At 43.5% G+C, this 14,215-nt stretch overlaps 1 protein-coding gene across 1 annotated transcript in view; it reads right to left on the reverse strand.

The window, feature by feature from the left end:
- ABHD10 (abhydrolase domain containing 10, depalmitoylase) overlaps positions 1–14,215 on the reverse strand; it is a 190,632-nt gene that overhangs the window by 14,152 nt on the left and 162,265 nt on the right. The gene's annotated exons all lie outside the window — the stretch shown is intronic.

Here is a 14,215-nt window from a genome sequence, read left to right on the forward strand (position 1 = left end):
TCTTTGGCATGCTTTTTAAAGCCACAGCACATACACTGATCTACAAGTGTTAACACAGTATTCATACAAAAAGTTAAAGAAGTTGCATGTACACTTGGTACACAAACCCCACTTTTAAAATCCATATACAAAAGCTAGTAATTGTCTTGTCTTATAGGTACACACATTTATTCTAGGTCTACGACAAAAAGGACTTCCAGACAAAAAAGCCACAGTGTGTTATAAAGTTTAGGTGAAATCAGTCAAACTGGCACAACTAGTAAACTTTTCTGTCATAAATGGACCTTAGAAAAAGTACAGTTTTGTACCTACCATAAATGTAGATGTCTGATAGGTATGCATCTGCAGTCATCACATATGGGTTGTCCTGCCTCAGGCAGCCCTTCGGTCGGCCAGATTCCAAAGTCTGGGTCTGGCCTCGGCTGATGTCGCACTTTCCCTGACGTCAGAGCGTCTGGGGTATAAAAGTATCAGCAGACGCCATCTTCCTCAATTTTTTCTTTCCCCAGATGCCAGGTGCCCTCTAGGAAGGCTAAATTTGGAGAAATGCAATAAAATTCCAAACATTTGCAAAAATATATACATACATGTATATACAAACAAATACGCCATAATAGATTCCCCAGCTAGCTAATAGAGGGGTAAGCACCCTAAGAATACCACAGAGGGGAAGGAGGGAGGGTAAACCTGACTGCAGATGCATACCTATCGGACATCTACATTTATGGTAGGTACAAAACTGTACTATGTCCTTCAAGGATGCATCTGCAGTCATCACATATGGGTAGAATACCATAGCCAATCTGGGGGTGGAGGTACTAAGTAAAGGATGGTGTAGTTAATATACCCTGCAGGACTGCTGTAGCAAAGCCTGCTCTGGATCTGGAGTATAAAGGTAAATTGTAATGCTTGGCAAATGTATGCATGGAGCTCCATGTAGCAGCTTCTAAAATGTCTTTGGTAGCCACCCCTCTTAGGAAGGCTGTGGTGGTGGCTGTGGCTCTCGTGGAATGAGGTCTAATGTTAGCAGGCACAGTTTTTCCATGAAAGGAGTAACAGAAACAAATGCAATTTCCTATCCATTTTGAAATTGTCTGTTTGGAAATTGCTTTTCCTTGTACGCCAGCAGCATATGCTACAAATAACTGGTCAGTCTTTCTGTAACTTTTAGTTCTGTCCAAGTAGTAGCGCAGTTGTCTGTGTATGTCCAGGGTGTGCAGAAGTCTCTCCCCTTTATTTTGTGGTTGTGGGAAGAATGTAGGCAAGTGAATAGCTTGGCTCAAAGATACCCTGGATACCACCTTTGGCATGAATGTAGGATTGGTCCTCAAAGAAACTCTGTCCTGATGAAAGATAAGGAATTGCTGCACTGCCATTAAAGCTCGTAGCTCAGATACTCTTCTTGCTGAGGTTATGGCCAGAAGGAAGGCAGTTTTCCAAGATAAAAACTGCAGATCTGCCGATGCAGTTGGTTCAAAGGGAGGAAGTGTTAGTTTTTCCAACACGAAATTCAGGTCCCAAGTAGGTAGAGGTGGTTTCCTTGGAGGATTAATGTTTTTGATTCCTCTTAGAAATTGTCTTAGGAGAGGATGAGAGAAGACAGGTGGATTAACATTGTATTCTGCTGAGATTGCTGAGGCATGTATCTTAATGGAAGAGTAAGACAGGCCATTGTGGAACAATTCTGACAAATATTCCAGTATATGTGCCATGTTCATCACTGTCACATCCAGGCCCTTTGCTGTGTTCCAGGTGTGAAATCTTTCCATTTTGCTGAATATGCTTTCCTTGTGGAAGCCCGTCGAGCTTCCATAATAATATCCTTCACTCTCTGGGATAGGTTATCTTGAGGAGGAGTCATGGTATTCTCCAGGCAGTTAGCTGCAAGGCTTTCAGGTTGGAGTGCAGAGTCCTGAAATTGTGCTGCGTCAGTAGGAGTGGCCATAGGGGGAGAGGCCATGGTTTCGTCTGTGACATGCTCTTTAACAGTGGGTACCAGTGCTGTCTTGGCCAGTTTGGAGCTATCAGAATTACTCTGGGCTGTTCTGTCCTGATCTTCAGCAGTACCTTGGTCATTAATGGGAGAGGTGGGAAAGTATACACTGTTAGAGCTTTCCAGCTGAAAGAGAGAGCGTCCACTTTCCATGCTTGTGGGTGGTATGTCCTTGAGCAGAATTTCTTCAGTTGATGATTGAGGGGGGATGCGAACAGATCTATTTCCGGCCTTCCCCATGATTATGTGATGAGTAAGAAGATGTCTGGGTGCAGCATCCATTCGTGTGCATCCATGGTAGTTCTGCTTAAGCTGTCTGCCAGTGTATTGTCTTTCCCTGGCACGAACTGGGACTGTAGCTGTATGTTGAGTTTCAAAGCAAGTTCTCATAGATTCATGGTCAGTCTGCAAAGAGGGTAGGAATGGGTGCCTCCTTGCTTGTTTATGTACCACATAACTGTGGTGTTGTCTGTCCTTATGAGCAGGTGGCCTTGTTGAAGGAAAGGTTTGAAGGCCTCGATTGCATGTATCACTGCCAGCATTTCCTTTTGGTTTATGTGCATGCGCAGCTCTCTTTGTGACCATAGCCCTTGGACACATCTGCCCTCCATGTGTGCTCCCCAACCTTGGTCTGAAGCGTCCATGGTGATGGTTTGGCTGGCTCTTGGCTTGCTGAAGGGCAACCCGCTGTTTGACTGGCATGCTTGAGCCCACCACAGAAATTCCTTTTGAAGGCAAGGAATGAGTGGGATCAGAGTTTCTAAGCTGTGACTGTGCTGTGTCCATAAACTTCTTAGGTACCATGTAATTTCCTCATATGCAGCCTTGCTTGCGGAATCAGAAGAATGCAAGATGCCATGTAACCCAGGGCCTGCAGGATTTTTCTTGCAGTCAGCTGAGTTTGTCTTGTCAGATTCTTGAAGTAATCTGGTAGTTGTTTTTGTTTTTCTTCTGTAAGAAAGGCCATTTGGGTGGTTGTGTCTAGATCCGCACCCAGAAAAGTTATTCTTTGGGATGGAACCAGTCTTGATTTGTGGATGTTGACTGTATATCCCAAGGCCTGTAGCAGGTGGATGGCATAGTTCAAGTCCTTTAATAAAGTTTGCTTGCTGTCCGCTTGTATAAGACAGTCATCCAGATATGGGTAGATTTGAATCCCCTGAAGTCTGCAGTGTGCAATTACTGATGCCAGGCATTTCGTGAATACTCTGGGCGCAGTAGATAAGCCAAAGGGTAATGCTGAGAATTGATAATGCTCTGACCCTGCAAGAAATCTGAGGTGTCTTCTGCAGCTTTGTCGAATAGGGACATGCAGGTATGCCTCCTTGAGGTCTAGAGTCACCAGCCAAGACCCCTTGCCTAGCATGGGAAGGAGTTGCTGTAGAGTCAGCATTTTGAATTTTGGCACAATGAGGTAAGTATTCAGTGCGGACAAGTCGAGAATAGGCCTCCATTGATTTTCTTTTCTTGGAACAAGGAATAATCTGGAGTAAAATCCTTGGCCTTGTTCTGAAAGAGGTACCTTTTCTATGGCTTTTATTTGCATTAAGTTGGTAATTTGCTTCAAAGCCTCTGCCCTCTGATTTGGTGGCAGGTCTGGCATGCCTTTTCTTTTTGGCAATGAGTGGAAATGGAACCTGTATCCTTTGTCTATTATTTGCAGTGTCCATGCGTCCCTTGTAATGCTGTGCCAATTTTTTGAGAATAAAGAAAGCTTTCCGCCCAAAGGTGCTTCTAACTGAGCCCTGGTCGGCAGAGTCAAAATAAAGTCATTGAGTCTGTCCTGGTGTAGCAGTTGTAGTTCCTGCACTACCTCTCTGGTTGGGAGGCTGCCACTGACTGCCTCTGTAGGAGCCTCTAGCTTGCCCTCTACCTCTGGCACGCCTATTCCTGCCTCTCTGAGATCTGTCTGAGTCCGGAAAGGACCAATTCTTAGTAGGCCAATTTCTGCTGAATCTCGGTGGTTGGACTTGCAGAAAGTCTTTGACTGTTTGCACAGATTTTGCCTTTTCTTCAAATTTCTTTAAAAACTCTTGAGCCGTGGAACCAAATAATTTTTGCTTTTCCATAGGAGCATCCAAAAGCTTAGCTTTAACATGGTCTGACAGAGATTGTTCCTTCAGCCAGGCATGCCTACGTATAACTGCACCTGTCATAGCTGACCTACATGAAGCTTCCAATGCATCATAACCACACTGCAAGAAATGGTTACTAACCTGCTGGGAGTTGTGCACCAGATCCTGAAGGGATTTGCGATCAAGGGGTTCAGAAGAGGACAGTTTCTTATGCAATTCATCTAGTAAATACTCTTGGTACTGTATCATATGAAATTGACAATTTAACGCCCTCATGGAAAGAGTTGCAGAAGTATACACTTTCTTACCCCATCTCTCTAATACTCTGGACTCCCTTTCAGAGGGTAGAGGATTTTTAGCAGTGGCAGCTGCAACCCCTTTAGGGCCCTGGGAAATAGTTTCTGGATCAGCAGAGTGGGCCTTGTACAGGTGTAGATGTGAGTCCGGAACCCTGTAGTACCTATCAGGTTTGGCAGGAGCCGGAGGGAGAGAGTCAGGGGCAGTACTAGCATCAGAGTACACATCATCAATGACATTCAAAACAGGAGGTATAGCTAACGGCCTATGCTGAGGTAAATGCAAAAAGGTCCTTAATCTCTTTCTGGAATCAGAGAATTCCTGACCCTGCCATTGAAAATGTTCTCTCATGGAGTGCAATGTCTCTCCAAAGGAAAACTCTTCAGGAGGGGAGGCCGAGGGAATAGATTCTTCAGCATCAGAATCCTCGTAGGCCGAATAAGCCTCCTCCTGGTGGTCTGACAGATCAGAGCCATCCGTGGACTCATCTGAGGACTGGGGATCAGAGGGCTCCACCCTGGGCCTTTTGTCTGGAGGTGGTTGAGAGCCCCTGTCCGGATGAGGTTGGGAACCTCTAATTAATGAGATCAGATCCTCTGCTAGGGTAAGAATCTGAGAGCTAGTAGAAGGTCTCAGAGGAAACCTTGGGAGGCAAAGCCTTAGAAAGTTTAGCAGCTTTAGCCCTAGAGAAAGCCTTAATGGACATGGAAGCAGGGGGTCTGGCTGCACCACGTGCAGGAGTAGACTTATCTAAAGGAATGGTGTCGGAAGGTTCCTGGACACCGGTTTCAGTAGGTAATTCAAAGACCGACTCGGCCGGGGCCTCCGGGGCCGAGGTAGTCGGTTGTGTGGTTTCGGTAATAGGAAGTACCAAGGACTCTGTTTCAGCCGAGACCGAGACACTCGCAGTAGGCCTGACCGTGGTTTCAGCCGAAACCGCGGTCCGCGTGTCGGTCCTTGTCCTTCCGTTTAACTAAATGCGAAGTCGGAGTCTCCGACGGCATCTTATAAGCAAAACTAGCCCCAAAAATCTCCTCTGCAAACTCCGACCGACGTCTAAGAGTTCGTCGGTTGAAGGAAGCACAGGCTGAACAGGCCGAGACGTCGTGGTCTGGGCCTAGGCAGGGGAGGCAGTAAGAGTGGAAATCCTTATGAGGTATTTGTTTCCCACAAGTTAAACAATTATTAACTTTATCTGACATCGGCTGTGGCAAGAGAGAGTCCCCAACGGGGTACTTAGCTTTTTCGAAGTCTTCGGTAGCTGAATCACAGGAGCTGGCCGACCGGCACTTGCGAACTGCTTCTGCTTCGGGCACCACGCGGCAAGAAAGACTGAGGAAGATGATGTCGGCTGATGCTTTTATACCCCAGACGCTCTGACGTCGGGGAAAGTGCGACATCAGCCGAGGCCAGACCCAGACTTTGGAATCTGGCCGACCGAAGGGCTGCCTGAGGCAGGACAACCCATATGTGATGACTGCAGATGCATCCTTGAATGACATCATCCAGCCAGAAAACAAACCCAGCATCACTATTAAAAGATTTATACAAATGTATACTTTTTGTAATTAAAAAAAAAAGGGCTCCCAAACTAGAAATTTGATCTCTGGAAGTTGCGTGAAAGGGAGACAGCAACTGAAGACCATTTCTTTCCCAAAAGAGAATGGAAAGTGGCCTGTGATATGTTCTCCTCTAGCTGCATGTCAGAATGACATGCAACCTACAGAAGGGTCTCAAAACTCCACTCAGAACATATACAGATCTCAAATCAGAAAGGAAGGTCAAATATGTACTGAGAAGGAACCATACTGCAGCAAACAAATGAAATTATGACACAGGATCTGAACCTTGTTCTGCTAGATTCTATTTTTTTCCCCAGTAAGCATAACCCTCAACTGCTGGCACACTGCCATAATTTTGGTGCTTAGAGTTAGGTTTGTTCCTGCTACATTCACTGACTTCCCCATACAACCTGCTTAATGCGCATACCTTATTATTTAAATAAATAACAACTGCAAAAATATTGCCCATCAGTTACTACATAGGGTCTTGTTGCATTTAACATTTTACCTTAAATGAAGACAAGACGCTTCTTCCTTTCAGTGGTATTTATTACACACGTGTTGGAGCCTCATGGAAAGTACCAGGGAGAATCCCCGAACACAGGAATGCATAAGCTTATATTATGCTGGTGATACTGCTGACAGTACAAAAATATAAACTAGACTGACTAAATTAGTACAAAGGACAATTAACCAATCAGTGGTTTACCCGTAGGCTTAAAGCAGTTCACATTACTACATTCTCTAGGCAAAGAAAGAAAACCGGATACACTTCCATATAAGGCACATTTCCAGCTTTCAAGCAGGCTCCTGTTTTTCAGTACTTTTCCACTATTCACAGTTTACTCTGAGTTCTCAGCACAAAGTTCATCTCAATGCATACAGATTTTCACATACTCAATTTCCTTAAACACATGCTTTGGCCATTCATATTCTACAATCCCCCATTTGATGCTGTGTAAGCATCACCATTTAGACTATAATACATTTGCCCCAAGTTTAACATAACCATGTGGCTAGTTCCTTCAACACTGTCATGCATTTTTATTTCGTCATCGATATTCATAACTGCAGGCATATAAAACTTTGGCACCTTTTTAGTAGTCTTAAAAGACATTAATTTCAAAATCAATGCTTTGATTAAAAACACAACAAGAAAAGCAATAAGAGCTAATACTGCGATTAATAAAATTAACTTCAAAAGTCCACCTCCCCAACCTGAGAACAGGTTGGTTAACCATGCCCGCGTTGAGTTATCGGCCTCCTTGGCCTTAGAGAGTTTGGAGACACTCTGAATGAGTTTGAGATGACTTTCAATTTCGTGCTGATTGTCAGGAATAAACGTACAGCACTCCTCCTGGATTAAAGTGCAAGTTCCACCTTTCGCCGCTAGGGTGAAATCGAGAGCCATACGGTTTTGGAAGTCTACAGCTCTCATAGCAGTCAGTTCATCAGTCACTAGTTCTAAAGCAGAAAATGCGGCATTGCTTAATACTTCAAGCAATTTAGACCGTTTTCTCAGTTCCCAGATTGATTTTACTGCTCTGTATGCTGGAATTATACCAGCCCACGATATGACGTCATCACCCTAGTCCATAGGAGATAGTCCTTTGGTGCCAGCATGAGCTAAGTCATGATGATAAATCCATGATGCATCAATTTGGCCTAACGGATTGGCAGGCTTTTTAACCTCTGGAACATTCCGAATTTTTCCTTGAGGTAAAGCAGATGTCGGATGGCTGGGACTAAACTTGAGAAACAGCTACCAGACCAGTTTTCCGGTAGCCATTTATAGGCCTTTCTTCTGCATATAAAATAACAGTCCTGCACCAGGGTGGTAACGTTTGAAAAATGATCACTAATCGTAGTTATGCCATGGAATATGGCAAGAAATACGATATTACGAGAACCAAGTAATGAGGCATTTCTCAATGTCGGCTGAATGGCATCAAATGAAACAACAGCCCGAGGCTATGCGTTTTCCTTCTGTATAATTGCACTGGTATTCAACTTTCATGTTGCAGATACTTTGTCCAATTTTTCGAGTCCAATGATGTTGACTTGAGTAATTTTGTCAGAAACACAGAGTGCCATTGCGACGGAGAGAAAGTTGTAATGCAGTAGATTTACTGGATGTAATATTAGCAGTGTTGTCGAGTAAGCTAGCCCATGTATCAATGATACTTAGTGGAGCCGCAGCAAATGACAATCCCCCATATACGGAGGGGAATGGCAGTGCAGATCCAACAGTTGGAGACATTGGAATGTAGAAGCAAACATATTTGATGGCTTGATAGGTGTTGAAAGGTGGGTGCCAAATAGCTCGCTTGGTGTGATGCGTGGATGGAGCAGGAAATAAAAATGGCCACATCAAAAATAACAGTACAACAAGAATGACCACCAAAATGACTGTCCAATATTTTTGTGGAAATGGTGGTTGACTCTGCACAGTGTCAGGAGTTTGGAGTTTTCCAAAAGGGTGAATATTGGGCATAGTCAGGTACTGGAACAGTTCTACTTCCGAGTATGAGTAGCAATGGGAGGAGAATCTGGTGTTGAAAAAGATAAAGGCTGTTTATCTTCAGACGGCACAACTTTTTTGACATGTGAAATGTGGATCCAGGTTGGAGATCCTTGCAGCTGCACAGTAGATGACGTTGTCAGAAGAACCAGGAAGGGTCCATTCCAGCACAGCTGGAGTGCTGTTTTTCTAGGGCAGATGACAGGAAAGGATCTGGAAGGTGTTGAGCAGCTGCTACTTGTCTGTGGTGAAACTGTAGGAAAGAAAAGAGATTTGCAGTACAAAAGAATATCATTATCAAATGCATCATATTCAGAAAAAGGTGGTGGTGGTGTCATGGGCATACGCAAAGGGCGACCCATGAGAATTTCATGTGGAGAAAGACCCTTAGTAGGATGCAGTTGTGACTACATAGAAAGTAAGGCTAGTGGTAATGCTTGCACCCAAAGTTAAGCCCGTTTCTGAAGTGACTTTAGCAAGTCTAGTTTTTAATGTCCGATTCATGCATTCAATAATACCGGATGCCTGTGGTCTATATGGACAATGAAATTTCGAAGTAATGCCTAGCATCGTACACAATGATTCAACTAACTTAGCAATAAAATGTGTTCCACAGTCAGAGTATATTTGACATGGAACACCAAAATGAGGTATCAATTCATAACACAATTTTTTGCAACTGAAATAGCATCTTTTTAGCACATGGGTAGGCTTCCAACCACCCCGAAAAAATATCAATAGTCAAAACATATTTAAACCGAGCACAAGGTGAGAATTCAATAAAGTCCCACTGTAAAGCACAAAATGGTCCCATTAGTTTTGGCACTGGTTGAGCGGGAGCCGGAGTGCCCTTTGAAATGTTATGCTGTAAACAAATGGAGCACGTGCTCAAAAAATTTTGCACAGAAGTAGAAAGTCCTGGGGAAAACCAATCCTTCTGGGATTTGTTTGATTAATGCTTGTACCCCTACATGAGCTGGCAAATGATAAGCTTTTATGAGAGAATTTAACATAGATATTTGGCAACATCCTGATGGCAGATTAATTTGCCCAACTGAATCAGAGCATTGGAAACAACTGTGGGCCAGCCATATTTTTCTTTCTGATTTCGATGCTTCACTTTGTAAAGCTTTCAAAACAGTAGTGTCAAAAGTAACCGTTTGCAAGATAGGCTGCAGAAATTTTTCCTGAACAGTTTGTGAAAGAGCAGCCTGCTTGACAGCCCAGTCAGCCAAATTATTTCCCCCTAGCTACTAGGGAGTCATTAGACTGGTGAGCTGCACACTTGACAACAGCAATTTTGGAAGGTAATAATAAATCCTGTAAGAGGTGATCAATTTACAAGTAATTTTTAAGTGGTGCCCCAGAGGATGTCAAAACCCCCCTTTCCTTCCATAGGGTTCCGAAATCATGAACTACACCATGGGCATAACGTGAATCAGTGTAAATAGTAACAGATCTGTCTTTGGCCATCTTACATGCATGCAAAAGCGCCACTAACTCCGCTGCTTGTGCTGGAGTGCCAGGTGGTAATTGTCCAGTTTGTAAAACCTCAGATGGTGAGCAGACTGACCATGCAGCCTGGAGTTCGCCAAGGTTATTTCATAAACAGGATCCATCTACAAAAAGAAATACATCAGGATTAAGCAAAGGAACATCTTGCAAATCTAATCTAGGAGGAAAGAACAATGTTAACTACAAGCACACAGTCATGTGGTTCACCCTCGTCACTAGTTGGAATCAATGAAGCAGGGTTTAGTGGTGGGCAATGTGTAATCTGAACAGCGGGATTACTTAATAAACGTAACTCATATTTAGTGAGGCAAGCATTAGAAAGATACTGTGTTTTTGTTTTTAAAAGTAATGTTTGCACCGCATGAGGTACTGCTAGTATAGTGTCATGTCCAAATGTCAATGGTGCTGCCATATCAAAACAGCAGCGGCTAACACTGCTTGTAAACAGGGTGGATAGCCAGAAGCAACAGGGTCTGAGTGCTGTAATATGCTATAGTTCAATAGCCTCCCGTGTGAGCTTGCGTCAGCAAGCCCAAGGCAGTTTTATTTCTTTCACAACAGAAGGAAACAAAGGGTTTAGAATAATCTGGGAGCCTCAGGGCAGGTGGGTTTATCAATGTTGTTTTAATAGCCTGAAAGGCGTTCTCATGTTCAGGGGATCAAGGCAGAGGGTCTGTGACCTCCTTTTTTAGAAGCTGCAACAGAGGAGCCGAAATTTCTGAAAAATTGGGCACCCACTGTCTACAATAACCTGCTAGGACGAGGAATCCCGAGTTGTCTCTGAGTTACAGGGCGAGGGGCAGTATGAATGGAGGTAATCCTACTTGGAAGTATTCGACGTGAACCCATAGAAATATGTTCCAGGTATTGTACCTTTTCCTTGACAAAACTGCAGTTTAGATTTATTTACCTTAAAACCAGAAGTGAGTCCTCTATACAAGACTGGGTATCTTGTGAAGCTAGAAAATTATCATCTACATATTGGACCAATACTGAACGTGGTGGTAATTGTAAATCCTGCAGTTGTCTGTGCATTTCCCTGGAGAATAGGGTTGGAGATTCTACATATCCTTGGGGTAGCTGGGTCCAAGTATATGGTTGGCCTTTATAAGTGAATGCAAACAAATACTATCTGCATGTACTGGGATAGAGAAGAAAGCTGATGAAATATCTATAACCGTAAACCAACATGCTGTAGGTGGGATACAGCTTAAAATCATAGCTGGGTTTGGTACGATTGGAAAAACAGGCAAGACAGCTTTCGTGACTTCTCGCAGGTCTTGCACAAATCTGTAAGTTTACCAGATTTCTTTACTGGTAGAATTGGAGTATTACATGGACTTGTTGTAGGTACTACAATTCCTTATTGTACCAAGGCAGAAATGAAGGGGGCAATACCAGATGTGGCCTATACCTTCAAAGGGTACTGTGGTACCCGACGTAAGTTCGCTCCGGGTTTTAAGGTTATGTTTTTACAGGAGTGGCTGAAATTAGAAACCCAACATCATCATGACTGGTCCATAGATGAGAGGGTAATGAATTTACATGCTTATTCTTATCGAGGTCACACTGCATACCCATTGTTTGCAGAGTGACGTTTTCATGTAAAGTAGCCAAAATACTACCTTGTTTATCTGAAGGTACTTGTAAATATATTCCTTCAGCAGTGCAGAAGATGGTTGCTCCCATTTTACAGAGCAAATCTCTTCCCAATAAATTTAAAGGTGCTGAGGGTCCTACTAAAAATGCATGATTGTCTTGTAAAGGTCCCAAAGTTACTGGGATGGTTTCAGAATATTCAATAGGAATGCCAGAGACATCTACCCCTCTAGTTATGTTATTGGAGAGGGGGACATTTATTGCTGCTTCGCCAGCTAACAGATTTGGATGCTCCAGTGCCAATCAAAAAGGGGTATGGTTTATTTTTGACAAGTAACATAACATGTGGTCCATCTTGATCCACAGGGATGAAAGGGCACAACTGCTGTTGTCTTTGTTCAGGGAACCTTCATTGCGATTGCTGACGATTGGATGGAGTCCAATTAGAATTCCACTGAGGTGATGTATCAGTGGGTGGGGCAGGTTGCTCAGCCAGATATGGACATTCATTTCTCCAATGGCCTACTTGGCCACAATTGAAACACTCCGTCTGATTATTATAGCTTTGGGGTGGGGCTGACTGATTTCCCTGCTAGTTTTGTCTGTTTTGGTTTCCAGCCCTTTGGCGTCCACCTCTCCCCATTTCCCGTCCTCGTCCTCCCTGTCCACACTGCCCGAAGGCAGTGCACATCTGAATCTGCACTTTAACTAATTTTTTCTGTAAGTCCTTTTTTTCCTGTGCTAAGTGGTCGGAGAGGTATTGCACTTGTGTGACTAATTGATGCAATCAAAGACTAGGCCAGTTTAAACATACTTCCTTTAGCTTATCCCGTACTTGTGGGCGTAACCCATCTACAAAAGCAGCTGACAATCCGCTCTGTGCAGGCCCCTCGGTGGGTTCTGTGTAACCAGAATAAGCCTCAAAGGCTTCAGTGAGACGATTTAAATACTCATCCACAGGTTCGTCTTCTTTTTAAAGAATTGACTTGATTTTGGACCAGTTGGGTGTGGGTGGAACTATTACTGTAATAGCATCTACTATACGCTGTCTGACCGCTACGAACCCATTATCTCCTTGTGCATCATGTTTTGGAATCGGAGTAGGGACATTAGCATGGTCCCAAATCCGTTTCATCAGATCAGCCGGTATGGCGTACTGAAGAACTGCCCTGACTTCTTCTATCGTAGGATTTTTGTAAATAAATATGTCCCGCCAGCACATGCTGGAACTTAGCTGGATTAGTATGAATAGGCAGTAACGATTTGGTAATGGCTTAAAAAAAATCAACCGCCGACCACGCCCTAGGTACTACAACGGTCGGTGGTTCCTGTGCACTTCTAACATGGGCTGGGTTAGGTACCTCCATCAAAGGTAACAATCTGTCGTCTGACAACTCCGATCCTGAATCTAGATTAAATTTATCTGGCCCATAATACCCATCCCCACTGTCAATTATAGCGGGGAACTGGCCAAAATGCCTTAGTAAATGTCACTTTCCTTTACCTTTGTAATAGGGTTTAGCTTTAAAATACATTACAGCCTTTGCTTTTTTATGAGTCTTACTATGAGTTGTTGGTCCCTTTTTTCTATTGCTTGTGTCTGGATCAGATTTACTAGAGTGACTGTCCGCAGCTTGTTGTCTTTCTCTAGGGGGTGGAATCTTTAGTGGTGGAATCTGGCATCTTTAGTGGTGGAATCTGGCTGCTGTGCTTCCGCTCCTTGTTGAGCGAGGGGGGCCTGATACTGCGGGGGTGCAATTGGTGGTGGGGGGAGCCAGGCATTATTGTCTTCCGACGATTCAGTTATCTGCAATTTAGCTAATTCCTGCACAGGATAAAGCCCCTTAAAGGGTGGGTCCTTCAAGCATTTGCCATTTATTATATCTAAATTAGTAGCAGTTTGTTGTAATTCCCTCAATTGCTTCTTTAATTTCTGCTGATTATCTTTTAGACTACTAATAACAGAATCCTTTTCCCTTTCTTTCCCCACTGTCATCCAATCATTAAATGCTGCCCAGCACAACCCTGGAATTCTTCTCCCTTTTTTCTTCAATTTCCCTTGGAGAGTAAGCAAAATATTTTTATTAAAACTACCATTTTCTGGAAAGGCGAGTTTACCATCACCCTCATTGAGGGCGACCCACTGACTTATAAACATACAACTGTCCCAGGACACACGAAAATACATATAACCAGCTGGTGTACCTCTTTCTTGCTCTTTTATGGTTCCCACACTCGCTCCCATTTTCACACAATAAGCTATTTTAAAGCAGGCAAGTACAAGAAATGAAAGAAACACTCCCAGAACAGAAAATTCTGTCATGGGCCCTTTTACTAGCAGTATTTCGTTCAATCCCCAACTGCCGCAGCTGTTGTCAATTCAGATCCGAGTAAACAGCACCAATTGCTGCATTTAACATTTTACCTTAAATGAAGAGAAGACACTTCCTTCCTCTCTTTCAGTGGTATTTATTACACACATGTGGGAGCCTCATGGAAAGTACCAGGGAGACTCCCTGAACAAAGGAATGCATAAGCTTATATGCTGGAGATGCTGCTGACAGTACAAAAATATAAACTAGACCAATTAAATTAGTACAAAGGACAATTAACCAATCAGTGGTTTATCTGTAGGCTTAAAGCAGTTCACATT

The sequence above is a fragment of the Protopterus annectens genome, chromosome 5.part0 (assembly GCF_019279795.1).
Source record: "Protopterus annectens isolate FY-2018-M chromosome 5.part0, PAN1.0, whole genome shotgun sequence".
Lineage (NCBI taxonomy): Eukaryota > Metazoa > Chordata > Ceratodontiformes > Protopteridae > Protopterus > Protopterus annectens.